The 24,818-nt window shown below is 33.7% G+C and overlaps 1 protein-coding gene across 4 annotated transcripts in view; it reads right to left on the bottom strand.

Moving 5' to 3' along the window:
• MAP4K3 (mitogen-activated protein kinase kinase kinase kinase 3) overlaps positions 1 to 24,818 on the bottom strand; it is a 137,845-nt gene that overhangs the window by 103,920 nt on the left and 9,107 nt on the right. The window lies entirely within an intron of this gene.

Genomic DNA, 24,818 nt, shown 5'->3' with positions numbered 1-24,818 from the left:
CAAGGAGGTAATGTTTATTTTGTTTGTTACCATTTTCTTGCTCTTAAATACGATCGATAATATTTTCATAATCAGAGAACTTTTAATTTTTATTTTTCAATTAGAGTTGGCATTCAATATTATTTTATATTACTTTCAGGTGTACAGCTCAGTAGTTATACATTTATGTAATTTACAAAGTGAGCCCTCCCATTAGTCTAGGATCCATCTGGCACTACAGATGGTTATTACAATATTACTGACCATATAGAAAACAATCTTATTTAAAAATTTAAACTTTAATTGTATCTAAGACCAAGGACATGGGGTAGGATTTTTCTACCTTTTATTTTCCACTGTCTTAGTGAAGTGACTCTCAAAATTTGGATAAAGTGGGAAAATAATAAAAAATCTACATGAATCTCCTTAAAATGAACTACACTAGGTAGATTCAGGATAAACAGTAATTCCAATTTCTGTAAAAAAGCATTTAAAATCATGTAGGGGCTTCACAGTTAAGTGTCTAGTAAGATAACGTTTACGCAAACCAAATAATCATTATAAAGTTAAAAAAATCTTTAAAATTACCTGTTTTAGAAATGCAAATTTACATAAAGCTGCCATCTGATAGTAGAGATTAGTATAATCATACCAGTTAATTTAGAACATGCTCTGATTAAATTGGCATGGTTATATCCTAATACGACATTAGGATTTAGCTGAAGGATTAGGGCAAGGGTAGCAAAGCAAGTATGCTATCTCAATTTATGCATGACAAATACAGTACCATAATGATTGTACAATAATATCTCAGTTATTAGAAGACACTTCCTGCAAATCTGAATGAAATAGCTCCAAAAGCATAATTTTTAAGTAAAGGTTTGCTTAGTATTGGTGAAGTGCAAATAGCCAGCAACAATGAAAGAAGGCTGAGAATTAAGACTAAGATCATAACCTGATGTACTATGATTATTTGTTTCCATTCTGATTGACCAGTGAGATTTATAAACGGTTAGATATTCCACATAAAAGCTGAAACAGAAGCCAATAAAGTGGGTATGCTGGTAGGAGAGAAGGCTGGGAGGGTAAGCATCTGGAAGAGAATGCAGTGGCAAACAAAGATAAGAGGCAGTGACAGCCAGTGCTGACAGTCATAGGAAATAAGTCAGAGGGCAGTATGGTCAAAGCTTTGCTGTAGATGCAGAATATCTGAGCATTTTTGGTCATATGCTCACAAACATCCTAAAAGGGCTGAGGGCATGTCATTCCATTTCACAAATCGCAAATTTTCTTTAAAAAATATGCAAAGAGCAGTCTAAAATACAGTTGGGAGTAAAAATGCAGTTAACCAAGGAAAATTTTTCAAAGATTAATGAAGTGAATAAATTGCTGTACCGAATATCAAAACATACTAAAAAGACAATAATGAGAATTAGAAAAGTGTGTTTCTGGCACAAGAATAGATAAATAGATCAATGTAACAAATTAGAGTCCAAATTTAGAATATGATAAAGACAGCAATTTAAATTGATGAAAAGACACTTTTAGAAAAACTGTCTATTCAGCTGGGGGGAAAAAAGAGTTATACTCTTATATCATGCTATATAAATAAATTCAGATGTTTTAAGACTTAAATGTAAAAGAAAAAATTATTGAAATACCAGAATAAAAGATAGTGCATTTTGATAATCACAGAGTTAGGGCCTCTCAAAACATACTATGAACCTGGAAGTCACAGAGAAACATAGAACATATCTGACCACATACAAAGGATTCTATGTAGCAAAATAAATAAGAAAATGGGCAAAGAATGGTACTAAATAGCAATTTAGCATAAGAAATACAAATAATAAATATTATAAAAAATTATCAACCACAGTAAAAAGAATGTAAATAAAACGATAAAATACATATTTTGGTATATCAGTTTGGCAAAATTCAAATTAATGACATGAATGAATGATCTGAATAAATGGGAAAAGCATGAGAAAAATGGACATCCTCATGTATTCATGATGGGGGTATATGCTGGAACAGTAATTTTTAAAGGAACAATTTTTAGTATCACACTTTAAAAAACACATACCCTTGACCTAGTAATTTCACTTCTAACAATCTGTTCCACAAGTATTCTAAAAAATATACAAATATGTGTATACGAATATTTGCTGCAGCAATATTTATAATAAAACTAAAAACAGTTTAATGTCCATACTTAGGAAAATTATCAAATGAAATTACAGTAAAGTCATACTGTGAAATACCTATTGAGCACTTATTTTGTGCCAGGCACTGTGCCAAAAGCTTTATGTGTAAAGCTCATTTATTCCGCAATGACACTAGGAGGTAGGCATTATTATTAAATCTATTTTATAGATTATGTAACAGGCACTCAGAGAAGTTAACGAATATGAATCCAGGCTGTCTTGATTCCAAAAAGCTATACTCTTAATCATCAAGGTTACCCATACCAGGAATATTATTTAAAACAGATTCTTTGGAAACGAATCTTCATTATGCAAACACCATACACATATTCAATTGTCCTATATAAAATTAAAGATTTAAATGTGAATTTCATTTATGCCTAGATTTCATTTTTGAGAAAAACATCAGAGAAAGCTTTAAAATATATCAGTTGCTTCACTTATCAAATATTGAGTGCCAGACGCTGTGCAAGATGTTCTTTATAATGAGCTCTTTATAATGAGCTCTTGGGGGAAGATAGTCTAATGTAGAAGAAAGACAATACAGGACTGGAAATCATGATACAGTGCTGTAAGAATAACTGGGAGAGGATCAGGGAAAGATTCTCTGTTGATACAACTGAAATCTGATATCATATGTAAAATATGTTTTTGACTAAGATTTTGTGCCTTTGAAGTACGAATACATAAAAATAACAAAGGTTTTCAACTTTCTCACTTTTCTCATTCATCATGCAAAGAATCAGAAATCCAAACATGCTATATCACAAAGGGCTCTGGAAAACACATTATCAAACAATTCTTCCCATTTGTTTAGTTTGAGAAAGAGAGAAAGGAGGGACTGAGATCTCCATTACTCTTCAAAAGGTTTTGTGATATTATATATGCTTTATTTAAAACCTGAAAATTTAGTATCTATTAGAGCTGTTTAAAAAGTTCAGGATGATAGATATTGTGCTTACTATATAGGAGATATATATTAAACTATCATAAAAACAAGGAAGGGTACTACAAGCACTTTTATATTATCAACCTAATACTCCAGAGTCCTCTTGGGTAAAACAAGATAAAAGACATTTAGTTTGTTCTGAACTTCCAGGAATATTTTTTACTCAGGACAATGTGCTTTAGCTGCAAGCCTCAAATTTGTAACAGATAAGGGTATAAAGCATTTTTCAAAAAATTTTAGCAAAAATAGTAACCCAGGAACAGACCCCTATCTTTACTTCTTACTAGAGACCATTCTTACTATCTAAGGTAAACAGAGCTCTATCTTGAAAATATTAAAGTATCAGAAAACTCTTAAAATAAGGCCTACCAATGCAAAATCTGGGTCAGCCACAGCATAAACCTGCCTTGAAACACTTATAGTAATAAAACCCTGTAGACTCTTTATACTTCCTATTTATATAAAGAAAAAAATCACAAAAACTGAATTACACTTGAAGTTTCTATGATATATTATAAATATATTACTAAATTATTTAAAAACGAATGTACTGACTCAGTTATTTGACTTAACTAAGTTGCACCACATACTAGTACATGTCTGAATTCCTCATCACTCTTAACACATTCATTCACCAAGTAAAATCTATGAAATGTCAAGTCAAATAAGGAAATGATTCCTTTTCAACTTGCTAGGGTTCATTATGCTACATATCTACACCCAGAAAAAATGTATAGTGTAAAAAATCTCTCAAACAAGACTTTAGTAGTACCCTCCTTCCCCCCAAAACTACATAGTACCTACCAACTCTTTAAAATGTGCTTTGAAACAATATTAAAAATTACTGACCACAAACATAAGAGAATTCTGTTTAAGATAGCAAGCTATTAAATAAGTATCAAGAAATCAAGAGCATTCATATATACATATATGCAAACAACAGATTTAAGGGATCTCATTTCCAAAAGCAACAAAACAACGAAATTCTGTACATTTTTATGTAACCAGAAATGTGTAACTTATGAAGAAAACTTGAAAAACCTTTAAAAATGAAACAGAATCGAAGAAAAGCTATAATCACATTCTTGAAGAGACAAACTAAAGGTGTCAAACTAAAGGTAACTTAAAATTTACACAAATCCAGTAAAAATATCAACTTGTTTTCCCTCCACGAACTACAGAGGCTCATTCTAAAAATCTGATTGAAAAATAAACAAGCAATAATTACCAGGAAAACTCTGAAAAAGAACTATGAGAAAATAGCTCTAAAAGATATCAAAACATATTTTATAAAGTCTTAAGAGTTAGAAAACAGTGTCAAACTGGCAAATGACTAGACAGACTAATGGGACAAAATAGAAAGTCCAGAAATAGACCCATATAAAGAATTTTCAGAAATAGAGAAGCCTATCTGATAGAAAAATGGACAAAGTACATAAAAAAGAAATACTAATAAGCCCTTAAACATACAAGATCCTTAACCTAATTCGTGAAAACAGAAATGCAAATTCAAAAAATACACTGAGATAGCATTTCTCATCTGAAGCAAAATCTAATATAAGTCCAACCATTCTCCTGCCAAGCTGTGAGGAAAGAGGAAAACTAAGGACCCTCACATATCGCTGGTGGAAATACAAAATGTACAACTCTTATGTGAAGGCAATACAACAATATCCATCAAAATTACAGATGCACTTACTCTTCCACCTAGCAAACACATTTCTAGGAATCTAAACAAGACACCCTACATTCATATGAAATAACACATGAACAAGGTTATTCACTGTAAAACTGTTTAATAGCAAAAGATTAAACACAATCAAGTGCCTGGCAACAGGGGATTGTCTGAATCAGCATAACTGAATACTATGCAGTCAAACAATAATAATAAGGAAGACTGTGTGTATTGATATGGAATGCTCGCTCCAAGGTATAAAAATGAAAAACAAAACAATGTGAAGAACAGTAGTGTACTACATGAGTAAAAAGAGGAAATAAGAATATATATTTGAATTAACTATTTGCATAAAGACTGGAAGAATGATAGAAATTAGTAAAAACAATTATATTGAATGGTATAGGGAGGAGAAGATACAGATGTTTAGGAGTAAATTTCTGAGGGTATTCCTTTTAAAAAAAAATAGCATTTTTATTTTTGAACCATGTAAATAAATGTTCCCTAGTCAAAAAATTATGAGTTAACAATTAAATTTGAAATACAAAGGAAGATAAAATAAAATTAGTGACTTGGTTAATATTTGGTCAAAAAAAAATTACTCAACAATGGTGTAAGCCTTTTTCCCCTGAGTGATATTTAAAGGGAATACTAGAATTACAACAAAACTCATCGTGTGAAACATCAATATCACAAATGCAATCACACTTGTCCATATGTTCATACCAAATTTCAAAGCAATCTGTTAAAACTAGAGAATGTCTTGCACTTTGAAAACTCATGTACTATGTGGCAAAAAGCACATTGTTCACCTTGTTCAAGATAGTAGTTGCACTTTATTTGTCAGTAGGAAGTCAGCAAAAGGAGTAAACACACATGACAGGCAGTAAATACTTTTGACTATGTAAACAAAGCTTTTAATAATAGCCTGCTCAATGGAGGTCAGGTTGGGATTATGCTAAAACTGGCAGGGTGGAGGTAGTAAACAGCAAGCAGCCTTCGATCCAATCAAAGAATGAAAAGCAGGAGAGGAAAGGCTATTTCCAAAGACTGCCACATTCTCTTCTCTCTTATAGAGCAAAAAAGTACATGAGAACCATCTTGCTTCTATCTTTGGGGGTGGCTGGGAGTTTTGTCTGGGACCAAAGGGAGAGGAAACAAAAGTCTACACTTAGCATCTCACTAACATAGGTGAAAGTGACTCACTGTTAAAGTATTTTAGCAACTTAATTAGTTAAGTAATAGGTAAGACGAAAAGGCTTCCAGTAAAGGCTGCCCCAGCTGCCTAGGAGCAGGGTTAGATAAGCCTGGCAATGACTTCTAGAGAATCAGAATCTAAGTCACAGCGATATCACTCAGACAAATCTGAGTACTTACATAGAAACTGTGCCAGAAAGTTAAGAGCTCCTGTTACAAGCATACATTTTAGTATTTATTACAAGAGACTGCTCCAAGTAGGACCTTTGTTCTCGTATCTAAGATCTAGCTAGGTAAATAATATTTATATGGAGGAAAGTTTAAGCTGATTAAAAAAAAAAAGCATTTTATATTTCTGGGAACATTTACAGGCATGCTCACAAAAAGAAAAACAAGTTGGTGAGTTAAAAACAAGAACCCAATCCTGTGACAACATGAGCAATTTACCCAGACCTCTCTCTTAAGCTCAAGACCCATATAACCAACTAGACAATGCCACTTGACCCCCTTATACCTCAAATTAAACCCTCCCCCAATCAAAACTCTGCTATTCCCCAGGTGTAATGCAGAAAACATTAAGACACATCAAAATCAACTTAAAATAGTGATAAAGTGAAAACTATTAAAAGCAAGGGGGAAAAAAGACATATTAGTAGAGAGAAATAAAGATAAGAATAAGACTTCTGGTTGAAAATAATGCAAACCAGAATATAGTGAAACAACATCTTAAAGTAATAAAGCAAAAGAGTCAATCTTGAATTACATACCCAATTTATAAAAATCTTTCAAAAATGAAGGCAAAATAAGACTTTGTCAGACATACAAAAGCTCAGAAAATTCATCACCATCAAACTTTAATATAAGAGGTACTTGACAGAATATGTATTATTACATGATACTTGACAGAATAAATAGAAGACAGAATATTATGATACTTGACAGAATATGTATTATTACAAAGGACTAAAGAGTACCAGAAATGATAAAAAGAAAAGACTTATTCATTTTCAAATATCTTTAAAAGATAAATGACTGATTAAAGCAAAAATAAGAATACTGTTATTATAGGGCTTATAATATGTACAAGTAAAATATATGATTAACAGTAGCACAAAAGACAGAAGGGGTAGATGGAACTGTGTTGTTAGGTCCTTATGCTAAATATGAAGTGGTAAAAAATTACCTGAAAGTTGACAGAGATAGATTAAAGATGTATACTATAAGCTCTAAAGCAACCACCAAAAATTTAAGAGTATAGATAATAAACCAACACATGATATAAAGTGGAATCATATAAATACTCCATTCAAAATAAATAAGAAAAAGAGAAAAGAGGAAACAAAGAACAGATGGGACAAAAAGAAAACAAATAGCAAGATGAGAGATTTAAACGAAATCATGGATATGCCAAAATTAGTAAGTCATATAATTTAAATATATACAGTTTACTGTGTGTCAATTACACTTCCATAAAGCATCTTTTAAAAAGAAAAAAAAAAACTTAAAGGTCATTTCCACATTGTAACTTTTCCTGGCATCCTCAGGCAGAATCTGTATTCATACCGCATCCCAGAACTTAAAATATACTTCAAAAATGAAATCACACTGTTACTACGCTTATCTCTATGTCTGTCTTCCCTGTTAAGGATGTGAGCTCCTGGACTATCTTATTTATATTTTAAGCCCAGGACCTAGTAGAGTAGTGCTTAAGTGCTTGATACCTGTGAAATTAATTGAATTTATGTTTAATTTTTTTTAAATCAAACGCAGAGTCTTCAGTTAATGAACGTGAATGTTTGAAAATAGGTACTAGATGGGAATGTAAAAGCGAATTAAAGATAAGTAATACCACCGAACCTCAATAAAGATCCACTTGAAACTAGATTAGCTGTTTTGGTATAAACACTTAGCCAGTCTGTGAATTTCTCCAGAAAAAAATTAGTGTGCATAGAACAGAAATCGGAAGAAAAAACCAATCATAATAAATACTGAGATAAACTCAGGATTAAAAATTAAAGAAGGTACAGTTACTTAACACTATGAACAGAAACAGACTAAAAATAATTATCCATATTCTACCTGCAATCACTAGTTATGTTAGAGTCTGTATAAATGCCTATTTACCTAGTATTATAATAAATGTAAAGACAGACCTCTAATTTACAGGCACTAAGATAAGGACAATGTGGTTAAGGGAAGAAGTAGCTTTAAGAGAGTTGACAGTGCTTAAGCAAATAAGTGCTAATTCCAACAATGCACTGAAAATAACAGAAAGGTATTTCTACTATTAAAGGTACTATGAAAAAATTCTCTCCAAAAACCCGAAATGCAAATGTTGCATATGTTCATCTCTAATATTCTTTTTTTTCCCAATATTCTTTAAGTTTTTCTGATTACACCAGAGAAACAACTTTAGCTAACCTCTTTTTGGTTTCTCTTACACCTAGGTCTGGGTGGGAGGACAGTAATTTAGAATATCGAGGAGGGGCTACTATACTATGTTTAACAAGGAGGCAGATTTCCAGTTCAAGAACAGGCCACGGCATTATTTACGTAAAAGACACAGAAGAATCCTAGATAGGTTGGCAGGACATTCCACAAATAGCCAGAATCAAGAATTCTGAGTTCTCTGTGTTGATGCAACAACCTGTACCCATTTTAATAAGTTAGAAGTCCAGCGTTCTAGAAAATTAAGAATGTGATCATGACAAAGCAACTGGTAATATTGGAAAAAATCTTAGAATTTTTTTGTAAAGCTTTCTATCTATATAAATTTTGGTTGTGTGCTCAAACATTATAATAATAAACTCTACTTTAAATCATTAAAGTCATTTAATTGTAACAGCCAATAATCTTATCACATGATTTTGGAATAAAACACAAAGAAGTGTGCGAAGGAACAGAGAATTTGTCTTCCAGAGACAAATGTTAACTTACTAATGAAAATGATGCTTAAAGAATTATTTTTTAAAAGGCTTTTGGTTGAAGACCATAATTAGTACTGTAATAGTATGAACTATACAAACATTTTTCTAAGTTTTGAAAAGTTTTCTAGCTTCTCAAAAATTAAGTTTTCATACTCTAGCAATTAAACCAAATTGTATGGAAGAGCCATTGGAAATACACAAAAGGATGCGTGATATGACATTAAAGGTTTTTATATATATGTTATTGATACTGATTGTTCTAGCATTGCTTTTATTTTTTGATTCAAATAAAATATGTCCACACCATATATTCTAGATAGGCACTACGTAAACCTTTTAGAAATAATAGTTTAAAAGAACAAAAGATTTTGATGTCATTATACTGTTTTACTTAAAATTTTAGATAAATGGACAGAACCCAGTGTCCTCTTAAATACAGAATAATTAAACAGTAATTTTTTTTTAAGCAAGATGTACGCCACATAATTTTATGCCTTATATTGAGTGGATTTCCTGAGAGGACTAGGAAATGGACATCTACATCTGAGAAAAAAGTCTTTCTGACCTCTATTTTTAATTAAAGCTATTATATGAGATCCAATTTGAAAGCAGAGTACAGAAAGATAGCCAGTAAGTTTGACTCCCTTACTTTCAGCATAAATGCAGATGTTGTGGCTACGTTTTTCCTACTTAAATTATACATAGAGTTGTGCTTCCAGATTGAGTGTTACCAACTTACTTACATTCCCTTTCTAAACAGTGACTCCATTTCACTATGTGAGGTTGAGGAAAGAACGGTGTGTGATTTCAGTGTCTCATTCAGTTATTAAACATTTATTGGGAGCCAAATACATGCTAGGTATGGTGCTGGGACACAACACTATTGTTAGCTTATGATGAATGTCTTTGTTACTTGGTAAACTATAATATTGGAATTCTGAAAGTCCATTCCCCTGGATGACCACGTGAAATTGGTGAGAGTGGATGGAACTAGTGACCTTGTATCAGGTAAAGTCTTCATTATTCATTCAGTTCTCAGTATGTCAAGTATCTCTGTTCTACACATGAACACAGAAGTCTTCCAGAGCTGAAAACACAATTGCAAAGGGAAGAACAACTGAGATTTTTAGCACTGAAAAAACTTGAAGGTCTGCAGATAGGGAAATATAATGCTTCAGACTCCAAGAATATTGGCTACCACATTTACATGGTGTCTAACAGGGGGTTTAAATGCTTGACAACAATGAATGGCACTCTGGAGTTCACAAAGTACTTTCACAGCATTTCATTTCAATTTTCCTGACCTTATAATTTTACAAAGGAAGGAACCAAGTGAGGGTAAACCAGGTTTTTAGCCCTGCATTTCTCAAAAATGTGTTCTATGGAATTGAGATATTATAGTCATTAGGAAAAAAAATAAAAATAAATTTGTTTAGGTTCATGATCGATTAATTTAGAAAAATAACTGATAAAAGTTAAACAGTACATCTATTACAGGACTTCTCAAAGTCTTTAATATGCTATTACATCATGTGACTCTCCATGAGCAGGAAGGATTTTCCAAACTCATCTGAACATAGAATCCTTTAATCCTTAAGGACCACTTTAAGGATCTAATGTTCCAGAAAAAAAAACAAAATAAGAAGAATCAAGTCAGAAGAGAATAGACTTTTGGAGGCAAAACCTACTGACAGCCAGGTCGGGAATCTGGAAAAATAACCACAAAATAGTTCCAGAGGAAGCCAAAATGTCCGCCATCTCCTCTCGGCTATACACTGAACTGCTAACTGGAGCAATTACTGTTTTCCTCCAAAATATTTACTGAGCTTCTATGATGCTCCAGGGACTATGGCAGAAGCTGGAGAAAGAAAAATGAACAAGACAGAGAGTGTCCCTGATCCCACGAAGCTTACATTCCAGTTGGAAACAAACACAAGAAAATATCAAAATTCATTAGAGCTATGCAGGAGGAAAAAAACAAACGAAAACCTGGATGATGTGACAAAGAGAATATGACTGAGACAGGCTGATATTAAAATAAAAGTAAGTAAACAAATAAGTAAAATGCTGGAAACACCTACAGGGCTTTCTTAAACAGTCATGAATACAGGCTCAAATTTACATAACAATGAAGAATGGGAATAAATACTGTTCTGATAATAGTTAACGTTCACAGAGTACTGAGTATGTGCAGGGTACTATACTAAGATTTAAATGCTTTATTATTTAAATCTCACAATAACCATTTGAGGTAAATACTATTAATTATTTTCTTACAAATAAAACTGAGGCAAGAGAAAAATTAAGTGTTCAAGGTCACAGAGCTAAAAATCAATAGAGCTTAAATTCAAATCCAGCAATAAAGGAGCTAAATTCCTAACTTTTTGGCCATCTGATGTAGTAGCATCTATTTGACAGAAACTAAACTGCCATTCCAATGATTTTTAAGAGTTCTTGCATCTTTTCACTGTGTATTACATGTAACTTCTGTCTGCCTCTCTTAAGTTACTAGCAGAGAGACCCAACAAAGGACTTCATGGTTTTTTTCTTAACAAAAGTAGAAACTGCATTCTGATGTTCAATTTTAATATAAAGAAATTCATCAAAGAGCATACACTGGCAGTGAAAGAGCCAGGCTAATCACCCCGAACCAGAAAAAAATGACAGATGTAACCAAGTTCCAATACAAACTAAAAAGGACTTAGCAAGAGATGAGAAAACTATAGCCCTGAGTGGTTAAATAACTGAAGCACAGTCATTTATCTAAATAATGAAGAGGCTATCCCACCATTATCCTCATGTCCTAAGGATGGGGGCCAGATCAGTGCAGCTTGGAGGATGGACTGGGTAGAGTCAGTGGTCAGATATCAGTACTGATGACAAAGCACAATCACAAAATATCTGAAATCAAAGACTGACAGCCAAAAACAGGTCACAGCCAGTCACTGAAAGACTGGGATTAACTGTGAGAATCCATTTGCTACACATGGAAAAGCCAACATGGTAGAGATGCACATTCCAGGAACAGGGACAAAATGGAAGAGAAAGCAATCAGAAAAAGTCACAAGAAAGGCAAGACCAGTAGAGGGAGGTACACTGTGCTGCCAGACAAAGGAATCTGCTCACAACTATCTTTCTCAGAGCTACCTGGAGAGTTCTTGGAATACAAGACGTTCTACCTCCAATGAGCTAAGAAGCTCTTCAAGAAAGCTTCGCTTTGGATCTCTTTGCCATCTGTGGCGGTTACTTCTTACAGAGAATGCACAAGATTCTGATATATTCCCAAAGTACATTATTCCTTCCCCCTATCAGTCTCTACCTCTTTAAGTAACAGCACAGGAAAATTCTTTAAGTTACTTTCATAGATTCCTACTATACTTTTCCAAGGTGACCAACCACAAAGAGGAGTAGCTCAAGCAATATCTGCTCGCTGAAGGTGATTATTATGGTAAACGTTAAAACATTCTGACATAGTTAAACATGACTTTGTTTCTCGCTGCCTTGATACTTTTATCACAAGTAACATCTGCACAGAAATGGGGAAGTCTGGAAACCAGAAACATACCCACCAATCTCTCCATTGAAAACCAAAAAGAGAAGCAAAGAGAGGCACCAATCTTCAAAGATCAGTGCTCCACAGATGAAGGAGGAAAAAAATCCTACTCTTAAAGTTATCATCTTCCTGCCAAATCCTAGTGAGAATTTTAGAATTTTACATTAAAATATTTTAAATAGTTTTAATACCATTCTAAGGGAAATAAGAAACAAGTAAAAATTTAAAAACACCTCAAATTACAATTATGTTAGGCAGATTTTTCAGAAGAATAAGTTCTCTTAAAATGTTTCAGAAAGGTTTTTGAGACACTGTCCCCATAGCCCACCTCCACCTGCCTGCATATGTGATTTCCTACCCTGCCTACTGTGCCTCAATTCTTTTAAGAGTGTGTACCAATCTAGTACTTTGAACTTTTATGAAAACCAAATATTATGTAAATGGTAATTAATTACATAAATGGTAATTTATTATCTGAGATTATGCCACCAAATTTACAGAGAATCATAACTACTGTCACCAACAATTTTAGTAAGAAGAAGCTCAAGGGACCAGAAGCAATTCTATGGGTCAAGTGCAATGGTCCATAACTTGAATATGGTTCACAACCAGATTTTCTTTTCAGTGAAATGACAGCCTGTACTTGTAAAGTCTAAACTCCATATAGGAAGTGAAGTGCTTTTTAAAAGTTATTGTTCTCAGTTTCAAACATATGGCCATCATTTTAAAAGCATGCAGACCAACTGAACAAGCATCAGAATTAATGATTAAAGATTAAATTTTTATTCAGGCTTTCTACTATGTAACTAATCTGACTCTGCTTAAGCAGCAGGAGAAATTTAACATGCTCTACGACTAAAATGAAAACTGTTACCACACAGGCACAAAAGATCTCTTTGCATTTATCGGTTGACAAGTAATAAATAGACTCTAACTTCAGCTTAATTATGACTTAGCTGAAACAGCTTTATGGGACTGACTTCCCTTAAACAGCAGGGAGCAAAGGAGATAGCCAGTAAAGAGGAGAAAGGAAAATGAAATTATGGTGAAAACAGGGAATTATTTCAATGAGGACTAAACAAACAAAACTATATTTGATAGTTTCTAATGGTTTTTAAGTCTCTCCAATCCTTGTAAGTTAATAACGTTAGGCAATAATAGTCACCTTTAGTTTCTAATATAGCAGTTAATATAAAAACATAATTATAAATTAACATGTGGAAGAATAAATTCCATCTATCAGTATCTTGTCTCTGATTCTACAACTCGAAAATTAAGTCGACTGGCTGTACACTGAACTGCATATTTCAAATGGATGAACTGTATGGTATGTGAATTATATCTCAATAAAGCTATTAAAAATTTTAAGACTGATGCAGGGGCAGTGGGGGGTGATGATGCAGTGTCTGAAAACAAAGCTCTAGAATAACTAAGCTTTTCTATGTATGAAACCAAACGCTAAACAGGCTCTGGTGAAAGAGAATAGATTAGATGTTTCTGGCATGTTAATAAAGAAATTCCTTCAACTGATTTGGTTTTTGACTTGATAAGCAGCCAACTAAACTGCTTTGCTAACTGAAATTCTGACCCACTCCTTTCCCCTCTGTGCAAGGGACATATGTGAAGAGGGTGAGAACCACATGCTTCCACCAGAAGGAAAAAATAATCTTCTGGAAATCATGGGGGGGGGCGGTGTAGGGGAGAGCTGTCCATGTTTTATTCCAGAATATTTTACATTTTCCAAAGCATAAACTACTTTCCCCACAAGCACAATCTCGACTAACCAGAGGAAAACCAACCTTCTCCTTTAGAAATACACAGTTCCATTTCTGCATGTTTGTCATTTTAACAAAATATATTCTTTTCTAACCATGGTCCACCCTCATGTCCAGGGGTACTCTGGGAATTTTTCTCATATCACTGAACCACTTCGAACCCTCCGTCCCTTGCAAAGAAAAAAAATACTTAAAAAAAAAAAATTAGAAACCAGCACAACAGATGTACAGCTCCATGTTTTCACACACCTACTTTCGGCAGTGTAGCCAAATGCATGGACTCCACCGGCAAACTGGCCGGGTTCAACTGCTGCTCTGCCATTTACTAGCTGGGGACTCTTGGGAAAATCACTAAAGCTCTCGGTGCCCTTCTATTCTCACCTGTAAAATAGGAATAATTAAATTCCTACACCATAGCATGGATTAAGACTAAAATTGGTTATTACACGTAAAAGTTCACAGAACCATGCTTACCACGTGGTGTATAATTATGATTATTATTTCAGAGTAAATGCACAACCTAAAAAAAGTATAAGAACAGTTTAGTTTGCAAACTTGTAAAACAGAATTGTGATAATTCCTAAAAAGCTGTACAGATATACTGAGACTGAACAAATACGAAATAGAAATGGATGGCGGTGGATGGTGGGAGCCAGGTTTCTCACTTCTGAAGAAGGAGGCTGTAGATAAGCAATGGAAGAAAGCTAGAATATATCATGTGGTGCTGGATCAGATTTAGAGACATCAGTACGAACTCATAGTTAGCTTAAAATGTACACAGATAGATGGGTGCAGAAACAATTACAGATATGTATGTAAAATGGGTAATACATATGTTTCCTAGCTCCAACTATTGAGAAGGCCTAGAAGTAATGACACATCAGTAATAACAAGCACGTCCACAGCCCATATCCTGGTTTCTTATACTATTGTCCAAGGAACCAAGGATCCCTGGAGAAATGGCTGATTATAAGGCTGGGGCCGGAAATATAAATGATGAGCCTGATTCACCTTATGTTGCCAGAAAGTAAGGATATCTTAAAAATAAAATGATGGGGACATATCAAAAGGACACAGGAGACACCTGAAAGAGGTCCCAATGGCTAAACTATTGGATTATAACCCAAAGTATAAAATACACATCCATAAATCCATACAAATATAAAATAATTCAAGAGCAAAGATATAAATCCCTATACAGAAGAATTCCAAGTAATTTATATAGGTTAATATCACTAGTGATGTCATGTTAACAGCATAGATACTTTATCTTCCCCCAAATCCTAAACAGTCTAACTATGAGAAAAACATCAGACACATCTAAATTGAGAAATACTACAAAATATCTGATCAGCACTCCTCAAAACTGTTAAGGTCATCAAAAACAAAAACTCTGTGAAGCTGTCAGAGACCAGAAAATTCTGCTTAAAGAGACATGATGACTGTAATGTGGTATCCTGGATGAGACTGTGGGACAGAAAAAAGACATTAAGGAAAAACTAGTGAAATCCAAATAAAGTATGGAATTTAGTTAATAGTGATATACTAATGTTGGTTCCTTAGTTGTGACAAATGTACCATGGTAATGCAAGATGTTAACAGGAGAAAGTGGGTGAGGTATATGAAGAAACTCTCTACTTTGTGACTTTTTATAAATCTAAAACTATTCTAAAATTAAGTTTATTTTTTAAATACCTTAATTAAAAAATTAACTAATAAACAATTGAAATAAATATTTAAATGTTATGAGTTTAAGAAAATGAATTTAAATCTTGGTCAGATAAACAAAAAGATATTTGTCTCCCATAACAGCTTATTGCATCAGGTAAACGAATAATTTCTACAAGCAATATTGCTAAAAAAAAAAATTAGATTCCATAAAGTTAGTTTCCAGACTTTTCTAAAACCCACCAAAATAAGTTAAATTATATTTTAAAAATCCTTTGTGTAAAATCTTATAAAACAGAGCCTAATTTAAATTTCAGAATCTTTTATATGATCACTTCTTATAAAGGCAATATAGGTTATGTTATATTATAGAAATATTCTTTGAATTTTAACTCAAATATTGCATTATATAGAATGATAGAAACAGCTAAAGAAATCTCAACACAAACAGTACAAACCTACTGTAAAAATAGCAACCCTGCCCAGTAATTAACAAAAACCTTCAATTTGGGTTTTTGAAAGGAAAAAAAAACAGTTTGTCAAACCTCATGTAACCATAGTTTACCAAAGAAAAGAAATCTCAGCATTCCAAATCAAAACATCTTATATGATTAGCAGACTCAAGTAATGTTAGTGAATCAATATCAGAGCACTAACCAGAAACATGAGACCTCTAAAATAAAAATGTCAACATAATGACTATGAAATAAAAACGACAATGACTGAATTGTTCAATTACTGTTCAAACTAAATAACATTCAAAAAAGTAAACATAACTGTGTGTGGCCTGTTTCCGCAAAAGGCTTTATAGTCTCTACTCAATGCTCTTTGAAGGTTTGGGGTTTGAGTTTTTATTAAAGGAAGAAAAGGTGGCTGGAGCATAGGGTGGGGACAGAGAAGGGTGAGATGAGCGAGTTTTAATAATGCCATTGTCCATCTAGTGTCCTATCACTCAGCACCTTTGGTGCTTTATTTCCACCAACTTTGTCACCTTCTAAGAATGACATGGAGGGAGAGAAGTGTGTAGGAACAGTGGGAGACCATTAAATCACCTATTCCTGAGGCAATGAAAGGAAAACAGAAATCCAAAAAGGGATTTTAATGATGCACAGGTGTTCAAAGAAAACTCTACACAACTTTGGGTAATCTAGATGTCTATTTACTCCATTATTCGTCCCTGTTTCAAGTAGAAAATATTCAGTAACTTTTAATATCAAATCTTTTCCTAAAGACTGTAACGTTTACATACATTTGTATTTACAGCATAGGTCTTTTATATCATATTTCATTTGTTTGCTAATATATCATACATACCTCAAAAGAAAGAGTAAAATCATGACTCCTGAATTCCCTGAATTCCTTGGATACTAAAAGTGAGGATAAAGTTAGATAACAGCTTTTCTTCCTTTGAAATCTCAAGGCAAAAGATGTCCCCTCTCTTGGCTCCCATCTTTGAAGCATTCTTGTCCTCATGTGTGTTCTTTTTTTCTTTACTATCTATTTCTCTCCATTGGTCCCTTCGAATCTATTAGTCTACCACTTTGAGAGGTTGGAGGTGGGGAGGGGAGGAGAGGAATGGATGACACCTTTCTACTAATACATTACCTAAACCAATGTGTCCGAAATCTAACTCCACAGCTTGCTTCACTCAACTTCCTCAACTCTCCAGGCCATCTAGGCCCTGAGCTTCCCCGATCATTAATCTAATTCACATAATTACCATTCACTGTTGGACTGGTGCATCGTCTTCCAAATAATCTGAAAATATCAGACTGAGGATTAACTGTCCACCCTGCATCACACCTCCCTACCCCCATAGGACTAAGAAGTGGTGCCTGCCATCAAGTAGCTCACTATCTATACTTCTATTCAAACATCTTCAATGGTTCCCTTATTTCTATCTTATTAATTTATACCCTGGAACAGTTTCTCAAAACATACCTTGGTTTCACCTACTTCTCTACAGCAAAAAACCAGCAACTACAAAGCACGGTTCTGGAGTTAAGACTGCTTGAATTCAAATCCTGATTTCACCACTTACTAGAAGTATGACTTTGGGCTTATTCTTTACCTTTCTTTTTGTGCCTTAGTTTCTACATCTATGAAATGGAAATAACAATGCCTATCTTATAAGGCTATAAGGAGAATTAAAATGAGAATACCTGTAAAGTGCTTACATAAGACCATGCCCAGTACATAGTAAGTACTCCATAAATTTGTTATTTGCTATTATTATAATTATTATTAATATTCAAATTTCCCATTATTCTCCAATACAAATCATTTGATGTAGTCTGACATGTCCCTACATGATCCCTTCTTGCTTATTCCTTCCCCATCAAGTCTTCATTCTGCAATATTTACTCCAACTATAATGCCATTCCACTTAACCTATTTAAATCTAAACTTACTTCAAGGCCTAGCTTTCATTATGACTCTTTTAAAAAACCTTTCCTTTGGCTTTATTGGCCACAGACTGCAATCGTTTTCTGATCTAAACTTTTACCAAGAATCACATAATTCAATACATAGTCATAAAATGCTCCACGTTACTTAATGTTGTAATTAAATTAGTACTGTTTCCTCATCTAGTCTGCCACCTCTTTGAGAAGAGGGATCACATCTTCTTCATGAGCCATGGTACAAAGTTTAGCATAGATGCTCAATAAATGCACCTGAGGGATATTTAAGAGAGGAGAGGAAGGATATGGCTCTAAAAGAAAGTAGCAGGATCAAACTCTTCAACAACAGCCTTCAGAAGATGTCACCACCTCCTTATCTTCTGAATCACTGTAATTAGAGTTCTTTGCCAACCATTCCAATGACTCTAGAAAACAAGCAAGTATATTCTCCTAACTAAACTCAATGAACTCTCAGTCCTCACCTCCTTTAGCTGTCTGCTGTACCTGACTCCAAACTACAACATTTTAATAACCTCAAACAGTTACAGAGGGAAGACCATGCAAGGACATCGGGAGAAGACAGCCATCGATAAGCCAAGAGAGGCCTCAGAAGAAACTAACCCTGCCAATACATTGATCTCAGACTTCTAGCCTCCAGAACTCTGGGAAAATGTATTTCTGTTGTTTAAGCCACCCACTCTGTGATCCTTTATTATGGCAGCCCTAGCAAATTAATACAAGGAACCAGAAATAGACCCATACAAATACAGTCAATTTTCTTTGACAAAGAAGCAAAGGAAATTAAATGGAAAAGCGATGGTGTTTTCAACAAATGGTACTGGAACAACTGTATATCCACATGCAAAAAAAAAAACAACACTTAGACTTTACATCCCTCACAAAAATTTAACTTCAATGGCTCGTAGACCTAAATGTGAAATGCAAAACTATAAAAGTTCTAGAAGGTAAGAGAAAATGTTGGTGACCTTGGTTTGGGTTTGACAATGAATTTTTAGATATAATGCCAAAGGCACAATCAATAAATAATTGATAAGCTGGACTTCATCAAAAACTTCTGTTCTGCTAAAAAAGGCTGTTGAGAGACTAAAAAAAACAAGCTATAGATAGGGAGAAAATATTTGCAAAACAAATATCTGATAAGGGATTATATCCAAAATATACAAAGATCTCTTAAACTCAACAATAAGAAAAACAATCCAATTTTTAAAAGGACAAAATATCTGAACAGATAACTTCACCAAATAAGACAGACAGATGGCAAATACACGTATGAAAAGATACTCAACATTATGTCACTAGGGAATTGCAAATAAAGAATAAGATACCAATACACACCTATTAGAATGGTCAAAATCCAAAATACTGACAACAGCGAATGTTGGTGAGGATGTGGAACAACAGAAACAGGAGTCATTGCTGGTAGAAATGGAAAATGGTACAGCCACCCTGGAAGACAAGTTTGGCAGTTTCTTACAAAGCCAAACATAAACAGAGTCTTACCACACAATCTAGCCAAATGCACTCTTTGGTATTTACCCAAAATTAGCTGAAAAGTTGTGTCCACACAAAAACCTGTACACAAATGTTTTATTCAGCTTTAATCATAACCACCAAAACTTGAAAGCAACCAAGATGTCCTTCAATAGGAAAATGGATATATAAGCTGTGGTATAACCATACACAGGAATATTATTCAGCTATAAAAAACAAATGAGCTATCAAGCCACAAAAAGACATACTTAAGTACATACTGTTCAGTAACAGAAGCTAGTATGAAAAGGCTACACACTATATGATTCCAACTATATGACATTCTGGAAATGGTATAACTATGGAGACAGTAAACAGAAAAAGATCAATGCTCGCCAGGGGTGAGGGTCAGGGTAGGGAGAGCACAGAGGCAAAGTTCAGAGAATTTTTAGGACAGTGAAAATACTCTGTATGATACCATGATGATACATGTCATTATACATTTGTCCAAACCCATATAAAACTAAGAATGAACCCTAATGTAAACTACAGACTTTAGGTTAATAATAATTTATCAATATTGGTTCATCAATTACAACAAATTATAAGCTTCATGCAAGATGCTAATAATAGGGGAAATTGTGATAATATCTAGAAATGGGGCCTTTGGGAGATGATTAGGGTTAGATGGGGTGATGAGGTTGGGGCACTCATGATGGGATTAGTGCCCTTGTAAGAAGAGACACCAGGGAACTTGCTTGCACGATCTCCCACCATGTGAGCACACAGTGAGGTTGCTGTCTACAAACTAGGAAATGAGTCTTCACCAGAAACCAACTGTGCTGGCACAACTTGATCTTAGACTCCTAGTCTCCAGAGCTATGAGTTAGTAAATTTGTTCTCTAAGCCACCTAGTCCATAGTATTTTGTTTTGTCAGTCTGAACTAACAGAATCAAACTGACCAAATCTGAAATAATTTGAGCATCAAAATAAATAATAGTGATGACTTAGAACCCATGAATAAAATAAGAATCCATAAGTCAAATTTAAAAAGTGAAGAGAAATAAAAGCTCTTCCATAAAATAAAATGTAAACCAATAAACTGAAGACATTAATGGTTAAAAAGCCACTATTTTGCCACCATCACAGCATGATTCAAGTAAGAATCATCAATGAGTGCTAATTGATGATGGGTGAAAGATGAGAAAGGAGATATTATACAGTCTCCAAGCATCTCTCCATAGATTACTTATTGGAAAAGGGAAAAAAAATAACTTACAGTGAAGAAACCTGGCAGATGCAATGTTAACCAAGTGATCGAAGCTAACAATAATGGGACAAATCAACATCATATACTTCCTGATATGAGTCACTGAGGCCACATCACTTACATATGTTTTTGGCAGAAATGTGTACCATGAATTTAAACAAAAGGAACCACCATTCATACCAAAATGAAATTCTGCAAAATAAATTATGTGTGCTCTTCAAAAATAAATGTAAGTGTCTATCTAGATAGAAAAAGGGCTAAATAACTATCTTGATTTAAAAAGACTGAATGGTCCTGGAAACTAAAAGCAATGTATGAGCCTGGATTGGTTTCTGGACTAGAGGAAATAATGCTATTATGGACATTATTAGGAACATTAGTAGAAATCTGAGTAAGGTCTACAGATCAGATAATAGTATTATATTAATATTAAAATGTCCTGGTTTTGATAACCACAGTTTTATTTAAGTGAATATATTTATTTTTGAGAATTATACATTGAAGTATTTATAGATAAAGAAACATAATGTCTGTAACTTACTCTTATATGGTTCAGAAAGAAAATAACAATATGTATATAGAAAGAGAAAGAAAAAAAGAAGGGAGAGGGAAGGAGGGAAGGAGGAAGGAAGGACAAAAGGAAGTAAAAAAGAAGAAAGGAAACTACCAAATAATGCTCACCAGGAAGAAGAAAACTGAACACAGAATGGAGGAGTAAGATGCCAAGAAACACTGGTAAGCAAATAAATTGAAAACACATATGGGTAAATGTAAATGAGCACAATGTCTGTATAAAGCAATGATAATAAACACTACTCTGGAAGATTTACGAACATTGTAGAACCAAAATAAGAGACAACAACAACATAGAGTAGGAAAACAGTAATTGAAATTTAGCATTCTAAAGTCCATGACCAGAAAGAGAACACAGAGATACTGATTAACTTTATTATGCATGTTGCTATGTAAGGTAACCACCCAAAGCATAAAATAAAATGTGTAACTTTTAACCCAATAAAGAGGAAGGGTGAAAGTAGAAGAAAACTTACTGAATACTATCCAAATAGCAACTAAAGCAGGTTAGAACGACAAGATTGGCCCTAATGAACTTGTAAAATATTATATTATAAATCAAGAGTTCACATTCTTCAATCAGCAGTTGTCTGTATCTTGGCTATTTGAAACATTCACATTTCCCAATATGGACCCTTACTTTAGTCAGAATTATCTCTTTGCCCACTTTGGTCCCAGAGCCACATTTCACCCCTTAATCTATTTTTTCGGAATGGCTTCCCTCACAGTTCTCTACAAATGCAAACACATTAATCTTTAAGTTCCAGGTCAAGATTCCAAGTCTTTACCAGATTAATCTCAATTCATCTTTTCCTCAAATTGAGTATTTATAACATGTGATTGTTCTTTTAATTGTTAAAACATGCCCTTAGAAATGTTCTTTAGATGTTCCATTTAGCCATATTTTGTTTCCTCAATCACAGCATAAGCTTCTTAAAATCAGAAAGAAATTCTTTAAGATTTCATAAACAATCTAGCACTATGGTGTTCATTTTTCACTTAAGGATGAAGCAAACCTTAAGTTATTTTTCTTAAGCTCTAACCACAAATTTTGCAAAATATGCACACAATTAAACATATATCTCATACAGAAAAATAAATCAGGTTTCTAAGGACTTTGTTCTAATCTTTAGATAAAGCTAAAGCGTATAGCTTTTTTAATAGTCATTTCCCCTGTTTTCTCTTCACTTTTGCCAATTTTAAAAGGGGTCCATAAGCTCAGGGCTAAAACTGTGCAAGGTTAAGTCAAAGGAAGTCAGACACCACTAGTACAGTGAGGATTTTAATAATAACTGAAAATGTGGCTCACATTCCAATTACTACACCACCATGAAGAAGTATTACATAATAGTCATCTTTTACTGCAATATTAGTAGAAAAAGCTAGGGATAAAATTTATAAATTAAAAAGAAATAAGGCAAAACACTGATGAGATAAATTAAAGACCTAAATAAATGGAAAGAAATGCTGTATTCATAGATCAAAAGACTCAATCAATGCTGTTAATATCTCAATTTTCCACAAATTGAGCTGCAGATCCCAATAAAATCTATATATGTGATAAAATGTCACAAAATTATGCACAAAGACATGAAAAATGAGAGCATGCAAAAAGTGGTGAAATCTAAGTTCACTGCATTGTGCCAATCACCTGATTTTGATAATGCTCTACAGCTATGTAAAGATGTCACCACAGGAGGAGCTGGGTACTGGGTATTTGAGACCTCGTTGGAACTTTTTGCAACTTCCTATGCATTTATAATTATGTTAAAACAAAATCTCAGGAGGCTTTTTTATATAACTTGAAAGGCTGATTCTAAAATTTATACAGAAAAGGCAAAGGAAAATTTTGAAAACACAGAAAAAAGCTGGAGGACTTATTACCTGATTTGAAGGCTTTCTATAAAGCTACGGCAAGCAAGACAGTGAGATACTAGTACAGCTCAGCAGAACAAAAAAATACATCCATGCTTGTAATATCAGTTGATTTTTATCAAAAGTACCAAGGCATTCATTTGTGATTCATTTATACGAAGTTCTAGAGAAGCTTTTATAGTGATAGAAATCAGAACAGTGATTGCCATGCTGGGGGCGGGGGGTGCTCTACTGACTGGGAAGGAACACGAAGACACTTCTGAGGTTAAGGATATGTTCTATGTGAATAAAAGGCATGGGTGACACAGTTGTATACATATCAAAATTAAACTAACAGAAACACACAAGATCTATGCATTTCATGGTAAGTAAACTGTAATTTAATTTTAAAACTACAGAATGGCATACAAAGCTTTGTAAAATATTTGTCTACAAAAAATTTGTAAGAAAATATATCAAAACACTAAGTGTACTTACACTCTTGGGTGTTAAGAGTATCGATTAATCGTATTCTTACAAGCTGTCATCAATTTTTCTTGTAAAAATGCACATAGACATAATAATCAGAACAGGAAAGTTTTTAAAAATTTATGCCAGAATACAAATATCTAGCCTATATTCTACAGCTCAACTCACTGATTCTTCATATCAATTACCCTCCAAATCTGTAGGATTCTTATTCAAAAAAACGTATCTTTGCACATCTTCCTGGTAATCACTCAGTAAGAGCTGGGAGAAAGGTGCTGACCCTTATCAGTTTCTATTAGCCCTAAAGACACTGCTAAAGAATTAGTATTCTCCACAGAACAATGAAAAAAGGTATTATTAGTGTTTCTTTAGCATAACCACAGCCAAGAAAATGATGAAAAACCTCAGAGAGCTCTATTTTCTAATAAATCATCATAGCTCCCCCTTCTCACCTGTCTTTGTAACTAATCTCATTCTGCAACTATTATTTGTACAAATATTTATAAAGCATCTATTACGTGATCCTCAATAAGGCTTAAAATTGTGAAATCCTCTTTGAATCACCTTTCTCCATCTCCATCTCCATATTTCTCCACAAAGCTCTGTCAAATTTTCTCCAAGATGCTTCTCATTTGTTTCTCTTTTCATTCATTTGTCTTGTTTAGCCCATCATCACTTAACCTCACCCTTAGTTTACTACATATAATCTAGCGCAATTCTGGGGGTCCCTGGGATTCTTTTCTGAGGGTCTGAAAGGTCAAAACTATTTTCTAAGTAATACTAAAACATCATTTGCCCTCTTTTACTC

This window comes from Pteropus medius, unplaced genomic scaffold (genome assembly GCF_902729225.1).
Source record: "Pteropus medius unplaced genomic scaffold, Ma_sr-lr_union100, whole genome shotgun sequence".
Lineage (NCBI taxonomy): Eukaryota > Metazoa > Chordata > Mammalia > Chiroptera > Pteropodidae > Pteropus > Pteropus medius.
Note: the sequence above shows the minus strand (reverse complement) of the source record. Positions and strands in the feature narration are given on the sequence as shown.